The 12994-nt window shown below is 34.5% G+C and overlaps 1 long non-coding RNA gene across 1 annotated transcript; it reads left to right on the forward strand.

The window, feature by feature from the left end:
- The first annotated feature begins 4795 nt into the window (after nt 1–4795).
- On the forward strand, nt 4796–9625 carry LOC140010912 (uncharacterized). The gene is made up of 2 exons (XR_011818112.1): nt 4796–6047; nt 6193–9625. It is a non-coding gene; the product is annotated as an uncharacterized lncRNA (long non-coding RNA).
- Nucleotides 9626–12994: the final 3369 nt, after the last annotated feature.

Consider the following 12994-nt stretch of genomic DNA (forward strand, 5'->3'; position numbering starts at 1 on the left):
TCAACAATGAAATGGTTGTGTCATTAGGGAAGAGTAAACAGTTGAGTGATATCTAAGTGAAGAATAAGAAGTAAGCACATGGAGTTCAAAATTCTCAGGTTTTAACTTACAACATATTCCAACTCAACTTCTCTTTTGCTTGGTTGACTATAATTATGGAGACGAGAGCGCTGGATTGCATTTTTTTAGATTTTTTTTTTTTGTAGAAAAATTATTGTAGCAATTTGATAAATGTGAAATAAACAAGTAATTGAAAAATGTATTTACAGAAAATATAATAATTTTTCTTTGAAAAATTGCAATCCAAACAAAGCCATGGTTTTCTGGGACTATTCATTTTTCAAGCGTAGACCTACTCATAAACCTTAAATATATGAGTAACTCAATTGATCGATAATGATGATTGATTTATCCATAGCAATTTCAAATTTGGACAAGAATATCCTATTTTTTTTTATCAAATTTCAAGCATTGATGATTCAAAAACTTGCACCATTATATTACAATCAAACCAAAAAAAAAAAAAGAAATAAATTACACATACACGAATACGTGCATATGTGTGTGAATATATATATATATATTCCCCCCCCCCCCCCAAAAAAAAGAAAAAAGAAACATTAGATGCATGACTAGAAAATTTGAGACAACAGAACCATGCAAGATGCAACTCATCTATCCTAAGTTATGCCACAAAAGAGACGCACAAATGATGTAGAAGTTATAGAATCGATGCAGAACACTTAGAAAGAAAAGGGGCACCAGCTTTTTGTTTTAGATATAAAAAGGTAAAGAAAAAGTTAATTGACGCAGATGGTGGTGATGTAGCTGGCGCTAACTGATAGAATAATTTCATTAGACTTGAAAATGAAGAAATATATTATTGTCAAACAGAAAAAGAAAATGAAGAAATATGGAAAATAAATGCAATAATGGACAGAAGAGAACGATACAGATACTGGAAAACCACGCAACAGTAGAGACCCACCAAACCTAAAAATAAAAGGTGGGAAGAAAAAATAGAAAGAAATTGTTGGTGTGATCTGACCAACAAAACAATCAAGAGTTACTGACAGATCTTTTTTTTTTAAAAAAAAAACAGAGTTACTGGCAGAAGGCACATCAGAGTGTACGGAAATGGGACCAACCTTCAGGTGGAGAATCTAACGCCAATAATAATTTTCTACTTTCTTCTTCTCGGTCCAGAGTCCAGACGCAAGCAATCGCCAGTCGGTTATGTTATATTCAGGGTTTCGCTGTCACATTCAAGCCTTCATCTCCCATCATCATTCACAAAGTATATATATATATATATATATAATATAAAATAGTGCTCTGATAAAATTCTATTAAGCCTTTTTTCCATTTTTCAATCACCTGTCCTTAACTTAGCTTGGGAGCTAAGGTAGGCACTATGTGGTGCAGTAACATTCTTCCCGTTTGCTGAAATTTTTCTTAGCGAAATAGAAGATTATTTGAAAAATTATTTAAAATAATACTATAATACTTTTTTGATGTAATATATTTGAGATAAAAAAATAATTAAAATTATGTTTATAATATAAACAGAACAAAATTTAATTTAATTTTTTTTATTTTGCAAATCTTGATAACCAAACAGACTCAGATCTGTTATCCAACATTTAAGGGCATTCAAGTTCTAAACAACCTAGCCTTAATTTCTTGTTGATGCTATAATTGTTTCATGTCCATAAATCTCTATCATTATTAACCGATTTTTTTTTTTGGTCGCTGTCTCCGGTCCTTTTTTTTTTTTCCCCTACATAACAAAAATAGAATATATGACATATTTCATAAGAAGTAATTTCCCACACTATCAATGTAATTTTTTTTTACACTTGTAGTTGTTGATGCAAGACACATAACTTCTATTCAATATTATAGCCTTTTTCATATACGGCATGCATAATGCATCTGGACTCGCTCTTATAATTTTTTTCTGTTTTCTTTTATTGATTGCACGTGGATAAAAGTGATGGAATTAGGGATTAAGAGGGTGAAAGGGAGTTATATTTTCAAAGAAAATTAGAAAGCCAAAAAAACACTTGCATTTATCAAGTAAGACAATAGATCGAAAAATTATTTACTTGCATTACAAACGCATTTTTTAGCACATCTTTTTGATCTTTTTAACAAATTTTTTTAACTTACATACGTCACATCGTAAAAGCACTATAATAATTATTTCAAATAAACTCCCATCTAAATACACTCAATAATGTTGGTGTACTAGAACATCATTTAACTAAGATCCATAGTTAAATCATGTGCAAATACATGGAATTATAGAAACGAGTCTTCCTGTTTGCCCAATTGGTAGAGTTGCTCTCTTTTGCATTTACCATTTTCTTTTAACAGCACTAAGTTTTAGATTCTGTATCCTTGGGCATCTACTTTCTTGGAATACGCTACTGAGAAACAAGGCAACCCAGAGAAATAAGAATAAGGAATACCCTGTCGGAAACAAGAGAACCCAAAGAAATAGAAATAAGCTATTACTTTTTTTTTAAAAAAAGAATAAGCTATATTGCTGGTAATTTCCAATCTGTCCATTTGAGAAACTGGAATTTTTTACATAGCAATTGCGAAGTACAGAAGTAGAAGGAAGAATGAAGACGGGAGAAGCATTAATTATGAACACTGACGCGCTTGAACCTGAGAGTAGGAACGGGCACGGCAACAAGGGAGAAGAGCGACCAGCAGCAGCAGTAGGAGGCAACTAAGTGACTGGTCGGCACTGAGCACACTAACCTCAAGAGCTCATGGAAGTGAGAAAGTCCGACATGCACAAATATTTGCTGATTAGTGAAAATAATTTTTTTTCCATTTTTTTGGGTGAATTTGCAGAGACACCATTTAGCAATATATATATATATATATATATATATATATATATATATATATATATATTTTGGGTATATACACATAAACTACAAAGTCCCAGAACTTTAACCCAGGATTTGGGTTCCGTTAGAAGAGTCAAAGTTACTACTATATTTTACTGCTACGCTTTTTCCCCTTTTCCTCCCTTTTCTGTGAAGTGTTGATTGCAAAGTGGAATCCTTCCCCTCCAAACTCAAGAATCTAGAGAGTCAACTGCGTTAAGTTTGCCATGATTTCTCCCACGTTGCAACAAAAAAAATTTCGAGGATCCAACACTCCTGTAGCCTCTGACTCTGAGTACTAATAACTTTTAGTGAGATTGGACAAAATAAGAGTTTCCCAGTAGGTAAGGATACGATAAATTAGGCACCATGTCATCTTTTTTCAATCTTGCAATGAGTATGCTTGATCGCATTAAGACTTGTTTGGAGAAACACGAATGAGCCATCAAAGTTTCATCACCTTACCACGGTATTTTTTTTTTGAACATTTTACGTTTTTACAGTGCATGGACTTGTTGGGTAGAAATGCACATACTATGGTTCACAAACATCCTTTTTTTTTTTTTTGGTAAAATCCCTAGGACGGTTGCCAATTCAACTGTTTTGAAACGATTTTTTTTGAATGTACATTCATATTTTTTTAAGATGCAAATCACTTTATAAAACACAAAGTAAATATAAAATAAATTTTTTGTGTGACCCATATATATACATATATCATTAAAAATGATATGACACACAATTTTTTTGGGGCCAATCTTAGCCCTTGACATTTCAAAGATAGTTATTGTAGCCACAGTCCCTGTCCCGCTTTTTCCCTGTCCACGTTCCACTTCACTTGTGTAATTGTTTCGGACACTTGATTTGACCATGATTGAGAATCCTGGTCCATGCTTAATGTAGACGTCAAATTTTGTGGTTAACCAGGAACTTTGTTACCTGGATTTAAGCCAACGAACAAATTTTACGACATTTGTCACCGACTACACGGAAACATGAAGAAGAACCCTAATCAATCCATATGCCTTGTACCAAATCAAAATTGCATATTGTAAATTGACAATGAAGAATTTGATCTCATCAGGTATAAGGCAAGAGGGCTAGCTTTTTACTGTCCAACGTATGGCTAGCATTTTACTATCCAATAAAATTAGAACTCTGTCTTAGACTGATTTACTAAGTTTGAAACAAAAATACTAGGATGGATATTGCGTGAAATACTTGTACAACTTGCCTTTAAGAAATTGAAATATAGGACTAGACAAGCCAAACAAGAATATTCACTTTTGGTGTGGAGAAAATCCCATCACTGTGTTGTGTTTGGATTGCATTTTTCTAGATTTTTTGTAGAAAAATTACTGTAGCGATTTGATATATGTGAGGTAAAAAAGTGATTGGGAAATGTGTTTACAGAAAACGTAGTAATTTTTCTTTAGAAAATTGCTGTCCAAACAAATTATGCAACATTTAAAACTGGATATGGAGTGGCAAGAATGAACAATCAGAAGTTTACACTAAAGCTACCATATTCCTAATTTTGATCATAAGAAAATTAGGGTTTGGAGGAGATGGTGATGTATAACTAAAGTCATATTGTAGCCTCATAATACAACTAAGCACTGGCCAATCAGAATTAGAATTCAGACCGAAAATATGGAAAACAATAAACAAAAATTGATAAAGAAACCTTAAAAACAGTAATGTACTAATAGAAATTATTAGATTACCATATCCATGTGGAGAAGGTTGAATTAGATGTCAAGTTAGGAGAACTGTAACTAAGAGGTCACCTGTCAAAAAAACTAAGAGGTCCTGGTTTCAGATCTTCTGCTTACCCTAGAAAAAGAAAAAGAAAAAGAAAAAAGAAAAAATATTAAAGGAACCACACACATCATCTTATGCCATCTGTGTACTATATATATCTCTCTCCCTCCCTTCAACTAAAGTACCCGTCGCCATTGACATGAGGTCTCTAACTCCGCCCGCAACACATCCTCCCCGCCCTGCCCAAATTTCCCCCCTTTTTCGTTCCTTCTACTTCATACGCTGTCTGTATATTTCTCTCCCACGCAGCACACGCGCACAAGAGGGAAAGCCATCCCTCAACAGACACGCACAGATAGGCAAACTTGCGGAACAGAAAGTTGGACGGATGGCCGGAAAGATTGCTAGATCATTGTTTTTGCTCAAAATTTTCTTCTTGTTAACTTTTGCTGTTTTATTCTACTTATTGATGATTTTTCAACAGCTTTCTTACTTCCTTCTTGTCTTAAAACTTGGTCTAGAAAAGCAAGATTTCAGTCTTTTCCAAATCTACTAGAGTTAGTTTAATAACAACCTTTCTTCCTTCTTTTTTGGCTTTTTGCTTTTTGGATAGGCTGTTGAGCTTAGCTATCCAGTTGGTTTATGGATAGAATCTGTCTGGAAAATCCAATCAGTGGTCTGAACTAAAAACGGCAGCTCCTGCTGATGTTGATTCTGTGTTTGTTTTTCTTCTGGGATTTACTAAAACTTACCACGATCTGCAACAAAACTTTTTTTTATTTAGAGGGGGAAAATAGGGTTTTGTCTTGTTCCCGATCTTCTTAGTCTTCTGCTGCAGTGGTAGGAAAATGAGTTTCAGACAGTGGATTCTTGTTACTATTTGGTACCATCACGTCCACTACCAACTGGCCACATCAGCTCATACTCGTGGACTATTGATGACTTTCCTACTTCTTCACTACATTTCCTCTACACATTGACATACTCTCCTCTATGTCTGCTGAACAAATTGATTTCAGGGGTTTTTTTTTTTGGGGCCGATTTTTTTTTTTTTTGGGGGGGCCGGGGGGGGGGGGGGGTTGTGTTAGGGCCGAGGTCCTAATAGGGCTTAAACTATTTAGATGATTTAGCTATGCATGGATGGATCGATTGACAGTTGTTGTTTGCGGGTGTAGCATCATCAAGATTCACATGCAAAGCCCAGGTGGTAAGCTGTGTTTTTAATTAAGTGTATTAGTCTATGTATAATCTTACTGCTAAAGCTTTTTGGAGGTGAGAATCTTGATGATGCTGCATCGGCAATAAACGACTACATAAACATCAGGAAAAATCATGGTCACCAATATTACAGATCCCAGTTTGCATTGGATGAATAAGGTGTCCTACCACTTCTTTAATTGGAGTATAAATTTTTCCCAAAGTCGGCTTTTGCTATTTCTCGGTTGAATAGTATCGTCTTATTACAAATTAATGAACAGATTCTGGAATTCTGATTTATCCTCTTTGCTGTTCTCTTTTGCAGTTGTTGATAAAGGACTAGTGAAAGATCTAGATGGTCTATCAGTTGATGAATGTAGCATAGATCTGTGATTATTCTTTTTCCGTGCAGACAATGTGGAACAGTAAAAGTGATAATGGAAAGGAGTAGTTGAACATAAGTGTACTATGCTTCTTTGAGATGGGGAGAGATGGTGAGAGAGTGGTCTTGTTGAAGAAGCTGATTTATTGTACAAGGTACGAAATTTCTTAATTTTAAGTTTCTTTTTTAATTTTCTTTTCCTTTTTTGGCATGTTTGGCATAGACTCTCACTTGAACTCATTGTCCTGTTGCCAGTTAACACTTTTGCAATCTTCCTAGCTTCTAAGGGTTTTCTGAATATGCAATTGCTATTAGTACACCAAAACTGGCCTTGGAGAAGAAAGCTGCTTTTTCTATATATGTGTGTTCTTCTCACAGGACTTAAATAGCAAAAAAAAGTTTTGAGTTTCTAAGTTTGGAGGTCTATTTCAGAGCTCAAACAGTTCAGCTTCAGTTATTTAATGGAGATTTTGCAAGTGGATTTTGTCCAATATACTCTTTGAAAATTGTAACTGATCTTCAAACTGTTCAATGTGCAAATCGTGGTGGGACTTGGAAGGACTATGTCATAATATTGTCACTGGGACTGCATGGGTTGGGTTTCTTTAACATCAATTCATGTAGGTGGACCAAGTCCTAGTGACATCTTGCAACTTGGCCACTCTTAAAATGGTACTCTCTTCTGAAAAATATTCAGTGCAACCCTTCCTCCTCACCACCCTCTTGAATAATACACACTGTTAGTACTAGTACCCGAAATCTTCCCAATAATGTCTTCCCTTTCGATTGATCGCCACCCTTGAGTCTTGATAATGATGATTCAGACAATTCCATCAACTATATGAAGATTTGAGTGGTTCTAACACTATCAAACCACTGACTCATTGTACTTAGTGTCTAAATGAGCATATGTCCTTGCATGAAGCAATAAAGTCTACTACGTTTTAAATCTGATTTAAGCTAATAATACTATGATGATGAATGTAGTCATGGAATAATTTTTTTAAAATCATTTTAAGTCTTTAAGCTTCTTCTTTATAGCTGAGGATAGTCCAATGTCAAAGCGTACATACCATGCTTATGTTTAATGGAGTATTAGCAAGAAGTAGGGGGACTGTAAAGTTTCTGTTTCCTGTGATCAATTAACCATTATAGCAGCCTACAACAATTTCTCTCGTGCATTCTTTGAGTTACAACAATTTCTCCTGTGATCAATTTCCTGTGTTCAAGTAGGTGCGTCACACTAAGTAGCTGTCTTCTCTCGTGCATTCTTTGAGTTACACTTATCTTTAATTGCCTTTGCACCAAACTCTTGTTTCTTAATTTTGTATTTGGGGGCCAAATTCATTTTAGATGGAGTCCGATTGCAAACATGGAGTTAATCATTTTCTGAGTTTCAGTTCTCCCCAAAAGTTTATTGTAATTGTAATTTGTTTCTATGTATCTGATTTTGCAAAAATAATTCTTGATCAGTCGTATTTTCACTTTGTCTGGTTCCAAAATTTCAACAATGCTCTAGTTGGCTAGTGACATTTCCGACTTGTCGGTGATGATTGTTGGTAAACAACAAAATCTCGTTACACTCAACTTTTCCTCCTAAAATAATTCGAATTGTAGTGACTTGTGAAGCATTCTTGTTTAAGATTCCTGACATTATTGACTTGCACAAAATTACTATTCCCGTGGGTGTTGTTTGATTCTCCTTGTGTTCAGTGTTGACAACCATCGGAATAGTAAATAAAACCAGCTCTTCCATGACATTATAATGTCAATTACGAATTTATTGCCCTTGTTTTGTTCTTATTCGAGCAGTATTATCCTCTTGAATCTTTATTGAATTCCACATAAACGTGTAGTGTTGAAAACTTAACCTCCCTAGCTACTTACCATGATTGAGCAACTTTTTTACGTTTCCAGATAAGGTATGGTGCTTTACATGTATGCCATCTCAAGGTACCTTCAAAAATTTCCAATTCATTATTTTGTGTTTCTGCTTGATGTTATTTGGTTAAACTGCCTCCAGATTCTAAGCTGGGTAAAACTTGGAAAAGATGAATAAAGGTGACTTTTTTTTTTTCTTTTTTTAACTACATCACTTTTGTTTCCAACTCTTGGCATTACATATCGAAAGTAAAACAACATTTGCAGAACAGATGACTGTATTACTAGCCTTCTTTCATGATGAATTGCATTTCAGCTGGAAACCTATAGATTCTGGTAATAAAGTTGGAAAATCCTTGGAGTGCAATTTTGTAAGACTAGAATACTTGGATTATGATATACATCTCTTTTATCTATACGCTGACTCGTGATTATATGTATGAATGCATTAGGTGGTACGTCATGTAAATACTGCCAACCCTTTTTTTTTTTTGTCTCCCTGGAAATAGAATACTTCGATTATGATATGTATCCTTCCTCATGAATATATTGTTAAAACAGATTCATTTGAATGTAAATAGCTTGCGTGATTTCTGTTTTTGGCATAATAATGGTATTTGATCAACTTTGCATTTGTCCAACTTGCTTCCACTATTTGTTCTGAATGAATGACAGTGGAAGTTAGTGCACAACTCCAAAGAGTGTTGATCGCCTATGCCATTTTTCCCCCACTTTCAAACAAGGATAGAGATTTTCAACCTACGACCTGTTTCATTGCCACTCCAACTGATCACTAATGACATGAAAATTTCCTTCACCAATCGTACAAATCTCACTTTAGTCGTAGTTGGCTATGGAGGAACTTCCGTTGTGTAGCGGAAAAGAGAACAGCAGAAAGTAATAGCCCACGCTTTACAATATGGGTTTCACCTGTGAAGCATCCAAACAATCTTGATGTACTAATCCAGAGATTTTCAGGCTAATTCCTGGGACTAATAGTTTGCTTGCTAGTATTTTATTCCGTTTCCCAGTACTAGTATTGGCATATATTTTCTTCATCTGTCATAACCTACATTTTATGGGACAAATATTTTCGTTACGGGGGAACAAATTGGCATGCACTTCAGATATAAAGATCCTTGGAAATGATTTGATCGTTAAGTGAAACGGATGATGCAATCATTGTAAAGATCGTCTTATGACACATTATGAGCTTGACAGGTTTTTAGAACGATATCTGGGTAAGTTGGAGCATTTCCATTCATGAACCAAAAACCTAGCATTCGTTATCGATGGTTATCAGTTGTTGAGAAGACTGGGGAAATTTAACAGAAACTGAAGTAGGTTTGTATCTTGTTCTCTGCTTCACCAAAACCTTGTTAGTCATTTTTGGTGTTAGTATTTGCTGAAGGGGAACTACTTCAATGCTGAAAAAACAAGTATTTGTACTTTTTAAGCAGAAAATGAGGATCTTTAGTTCTTGGATTTCTGTAAATTGTATCACTTTAGTGTCTTTCTTTCTTCTTCATTGCATGGAATGTGACTCTCATCATTCGACTCCGGTAAACATGGGTCAATTCAGTGGTTAGGAGGAAGTCCTAAAAGTTTTTTGTCATGGCTAAATTCAGAGTTTGAATTGCAATTAGGGATGAAAAGGGTACGAGAAGGGATGATTCAGTGGTTAGGAGGAAGTCCTAAAAGTTTTTTGTCATTGCTAAATTCAGAGTTTGAATTGCAATTAGGGATGAAAAGGGTTCGAGAAGGGATGAGAGGGTTAACAAATAGAAAATCAACTATAGTACAACATTAGTGTATAGAATAATTTCAATTTATTCAAGAATTAAGTACTATTCTATCACAGTTCCAAGTTTCAGGATTTAAGGTTGTTTAATTTAAACTTGTTTAAAATGGGCTTACAAAACAAAATAATCATTCGAGATGCATATATAAAATTTCTTGACAACTGTTCCAAGTATTTACCCCATGTGAAATTTGCAAATTACGTTTCTGGGATTCGATTATTTTCAGTGTTTTCATGTGATCAATTTCATTCCATTAGGAGTGCGTAGGGATCAATTTGATTCATTTCAACTTGATGATTTGGTCCTTTCATGAGAATGTAAGAATTGGAAACCACATCAAGAAAGAAACTGAAGAAGGGTTTCAACAAGAAGGAATAACATACTGAAGGACCAATTTCTTATTTGACCAAACTAATTCTTTTACTCCAATCGGGAATATTCTTCTCCTACACTAAACAAGGAATTTTTTTTTTTTTAAAAAAAAAACACACACACACACACAGAGGGGTCAAGATTCATTTCGATTGTTTTGAAAATGTGATGATTTCTTTTTAAAAGGTGAAAGCGCCATAAACTGTCCAAAAGCAACAAAAGCGAAAATACATTGTAAATCGTACATTACATTCTGCCAAAAAAATCTATACATTTACATACATACATACATATATATATGACTACTTTATTTATCTATAAATCTTCTCATAATATTTGAAAATTATTGATTAATATTCTTTCAAATCGTTCCTTGACTTGATATCACTCCTTAACTTAGAACAACCTACTCCACTTATAAATGTAGGAACACTTGCTCTATTTGGAAGACAATCGAATAGTTTTAGCATGAACATTGGATCCAGTAATATTGGTTCTTATCTTTATTTAGGCATGGCGACCAATCACTGATATGCTTTTTGTTACCATCCCTAGTTTAAAACAAAGCTATCATTTGTTACATGTAACTGGAAACAGAAGTTAATCATCCTGTTTCTGCTTGCCCTAAAGACATTATGCATTTTCTATCACCCTGTTGATCTTGAGATGATATTACCGAAGTTATTAAGAGATGCCAAGAAAGAGTTCAAGTTCTGGTATTCAGTATCATTTCCATCAATTCATTCTGCTGACTATCACGTCCAAAGAGCAGTCAACAAATCTGTTCAAGTCCAAGGTGAAAGGAAAGTAGTAGATAGGCCATTGTCGCATTGTTAAAGAAGACGGGCAAGAGGAATAACATCGCAGAGCTCAGATGGGATTTAAAGGCTAAGAAACCAAGGGGTAGCCACGTTACTGGTCTGCATCCTGATGAATGAAAGGGGGTTCTCTCTGAAAGATGACCATTCGCCTGAGAAATTATAGCCAATCAAGAATCTATTTTACTTGAGAAAATAATTAATTTCATATGTGAAACAAAAAAAAAAAAAAAGGTAAAGCTATATGATCTCATCGACAACTTTGAAATGAAAGCTAATAGTAGTAGTACTACAACTGGTCCTGCTATTCTCAGTGGTCCTAGATGCCATGCAATGTGCGTATAAATGGCAAGTGAATGACCATTTGAGTCATAGTCAAGAAATCTAATGGTACAAACAAGATAAAATCTAGCAGGGGTCTGGTGAAAATTAGAGAGAAAAGAAGAGAAGATGAATGTGATTTTGGACAAAGAGCATCTTCTCCACCACTTATCACAAAGTTGTTTTGACTCCAGCCAAAAGAATGGCAAAACGATTACCCTCCATCCATACAAGGGCCATCTTTAATTAGTCAGTTTGTCATCACCGTCATTATGTCTAACCACATTATATTGGTTCGATCCAACTCCCAAGATTAACTGAAGTCCAACACCACTCCTTGTTTGGCTACTATTTCCAACATAAGATTCAGCTACAGATTAAGAGCTCTAAGGACATGAATGGTGTTCAAATTTGTCCTAATTAAGGGGTTAAGCCAGCTGATATCATGTTGCATATATTGTATATCTATTGTATTTGTGTATTTGCTAAAAATGGTGCATCCATGTCATGCTCCATTAGTTGCAAAACTGTGTTGTACAGAAGCTGACTGCATTTCGGTGGCTCCTGACCGAGGAGGATTCTTGAAGATATATATAGTAGACAAATAGCAACAAAAACCGATTTAGTTTCTATTTTGGGGTGAAGATGGTAATTAACCTATTTTGTTTTTAAAGAGATAAAAGCTTGAGGCATCTATTCATTTGGAGATTTGATTAGTGAACCAATAAAAATTAAGCTGATGTTTCAGAAAGATGAAGCATGAATAATTTCCCCCAAAAAAAATAAAAAAAAATGAAGCGCTTCAAAGGGAAAAATTTAGAGTCTAATTTGTAAGTCACTATGTTGCTCCAAAACTAGCTATTTTGTTTTCTCTTAGTCCAAAAAAAAAATTAGTGCACATTACCAATTCTCTTCCAGGAATTTTTTTGTTTTAAAAAAAATGCATTGCATGGTTCAAATTCTGATGAAGAGTACAATCACAGAACGAAGTTCAAAAGTATGTATTAGAAGTTCACCATTGCAAAGATACAGATTAAAACATGTTTAGAGACGTGTTTTTCCAAATGTGCAAATTCGCTACAAAGCGAGTTAAAAAAGATATTACAAATTTTTGAAGTATGTAAATTTTTTAATATTTCGAAGTGTATAGTTTAAAATTTTTGAGAAGTTTTTTTGAAATTACTGTAGATAAAGTTGTTAAAAAACTTATAGCAGACAAATTTGATCAAAAACTTGCTTGCTAAATAAGACCTTATTTAGAGACGTGTTTTTCCAAATGTGCAAATTCGCTACAAAGCGCGTTAAAAAATATACTACAAAACATGTCTAGAGTGTTTTCCAAATGGGGGAATTAGCTTTGTATAAAGCATCTTCTTAAACATTTGGCGTGAAGGAAAGCAGAAGTACAAATTGACACATTTGTAACGTTGTTCATAATATGCATCACAGGAAAAAAGCCTTTTTGTGGGGCACAAAAGAAGCTAGGACCAAACAACTTGAACCTCCATGCCCACTCACCAGTCACCATCTTACAAGCCTTTTCTCCCCATT

Source organism: Coffea arabica, chromosome 1e (assembly GCF_036785885.1).
Source record: "Coffea arabica cultivar ET-39 chromosome 1e, Coffea Arabica ET-39 HiFi, whole genome shotgun sequence".
NCBI lineage: Eukaryota > Viridiplantae > Streptophyta > Magnoliopsida > Gentianales > Rubiaceae > Coffea > Coffea arabica.